The sequence below is a fragment of the Anoplophora glabripennis genome, unplaced genomic scaffold (assembly GCF_000390285.2).
Source record: "Anoplophora glabripennis isolate ALB-LARVAE unplaced genomic scaffold, Agla_2.0 scaffold54, whole genome shotgun sequence".
Taxonomy (NCBI): domain Eukaryota; kingdom Metazoa; phylum Arthropoda; class Insecta; order Coleoptera; family Cerambycidae; genus Anoplophora; species Anoplophora glabripennis.
In genome coordinates this window covers 924,517-926,965 of record NW_019416241.1, presented here as the reverse complement: position 1 = coordinate 926,965, position 2,449 = coordinate 924,517, and positions in this window count along the sequence as shown.

The window sequence follows — 2,449 nt, the reverse complement described above, 5'->3', positions numbered from 1 at the left end:
CACACTCGTACCTGGATTCTGCTCTACCAGTGCTAGAATTTCTTCTTCTGCTCTAGGAGTGGATACCGACCTTGGTCTTCCGGATAAATGGCACTGTTTGCTCAAGGAACCGGTATCACGCAATCTTTGGTGAATTCTTCCAAACATGCGTTGTGAAGGAATCTGGCGATTTGGATAAGCGTCAACATAAAGACGTCGCGCTTCGGTGGCGTTCCCATTAGCACGACCATACATGAAATGCATGTCTGTTAATTCTGCGTTAGAGTAACCAGCCATAGCGAAAGAAAACTTGTGCACTGAGAACAACTGTCAAATACGTACTGTTTATTTCACTAAACATCAACCAACTATTATAAGAAAATACACAACGTTTTTGCAAAATAAAAAAGGGGGCTAAAAAACATAAAACATTCCATATCTCCGCAACCGTTACTTTGCGGACCCATGTTTATTGCGACTTTTCTGCTTATTTTGGTTCATACTATTACCTCCTTAAATATTTTACACTATTTTTTTAACACCCTATATAGGTACTCCTTAAATAAATTCTTCAAGTAAACTCGTATTTGGTTCAGTTGTACCATAGTAAATGTCCTCATTACTGAGTGAGTTTAAATGTATATTAATTTCGAGTAATTTGAATGGCGCCGTGAAGATTTCACCACTTACATATTGCTTCTGTAATATCGACCACAGTAGATAGGGGGCCGTTAGATGCTCCAGAAAAGCGTAATCGCCATGAGAACAGGCCTTAGCCGGTGGCGGGCGGTCTCAGCTGGCGGGGCTCAGCCAGGACCGGAGGCTCCTGTCGAGTGATTTATTTTTGCACTCAATATTTAGTTAATTAAAAACCAAGTCTAACTAAAAAATGACTCAATAGTTAAAATTAAATCATATTAGAGAAAAAGTCAACTCTATATTGGTTTTATATACTCAGAATAGAGTCAGAAGTCGCTCATTTGTGCAATAACCCGGATTTGAGTAAAACTCACTCATTTCTGATGCAATAGTTTCACTCACTTGTGCTCATACTAATAGTGAAAATTTCACTCAATCGGGATAATTTTTACGACTTTTATAACAAAAAACAGAATAGAAAGTATCGATTAAAAGAGTAAACGAAAAAGTATAGAAAGATCTGATTTTATTCTAATAACTCAGGACAGGCAGGTTGCTTATATGTATATACTTTGTATGCATATAATTTATGTACAAATAGTCTTCCTCCATATCCACATATCGCACATTTCAAGGACAAATGTTAAAAGTTATCAGAAATTACGAGGTTTTATTTTAAATTAAAGAGAAATTCAGCCAGAATGCATATTCAAATGGACTGAATATGAGAAATGCAAACTAATCGTGCATTTCGCAAAGGTCACTTCCAAACGTATGCTGTATTTTTCAAGTTTAATATCGCTAATGCAAGCCCAATAGCCGAAATTAAATGTCATATAGTGTGTGTATGAGGCTGATATATTTCCTGATAAATATTAAAACATTTCTTCCACCAATACTTACTTGAAAATACCGATAAATCTTCTGTTTATTGGAAACATGGCTGAAAATGTTCTAGTAATTATACTTTACTTATCAAACAGTGCATATGTCTATATTTTTTCATATTTCTTTAATAAATTTTGTACTTTCTATATTGTTTTATATCCACGTCCCAAGAAATCGTAAGCAGATGAGAAAATACGTTCGCCTTTTCATAAATAAAAAATTCGTAAAGTAAATAAAAGGAACCTATACAGGCAATATGAAAATATATATCTCTCCGCCTACGCCACTGTCCCTGTGTAAATCAAACAGCTATTGACAAAGCAGTTTAGATTTCAAAGAATTTCGATAGGGGATGTTTTATTAGCTGACGACGTTTGAACGGAGCTTTTCCTTCTTTTTACAGCTTTTTCCATTGACACTCTTGCTGCTTACTGTTGTTTGAAGTCCTGATATTTATTTTCTTAATTTTCTTTTATTGAGGAAATCTCGGTGGAAGCAAACAAAAGTAAAAATTAAAGTAGCTTTATACTCTTAACAAATATTTCAAGTGAAAATGATATTTGGCAAGGAAATAATGATTGGGAGACGAGGACCGATGGAATGGAAAAAATATCTTGTTTTGGACAAATATGTGGTACTCCCAAAAAAATTAAAAATATGCCGTTTTCCAACTTAGAGGAATGTATTACACTCGAATAATATATAGGGTGAGTCATTAATAATGGTACACAGCTTAATGGCAGATTGTTAATGTAGTCCAATTAACTAAGCCTTTAAATCGAAATTTTGTCAACTTGGCTGAATTTTTGATATGAGTTAGTTTAAGGTATATTATAACAATAAGTGAGAGTAATTTTTTGTTCAACCCCCGGCCAAGGGTGGAAAAAGATAAAACAAAGGGCTTTTTCAAGATAACTCAAAAAGGGTAAGAGCTAGAAAAAAA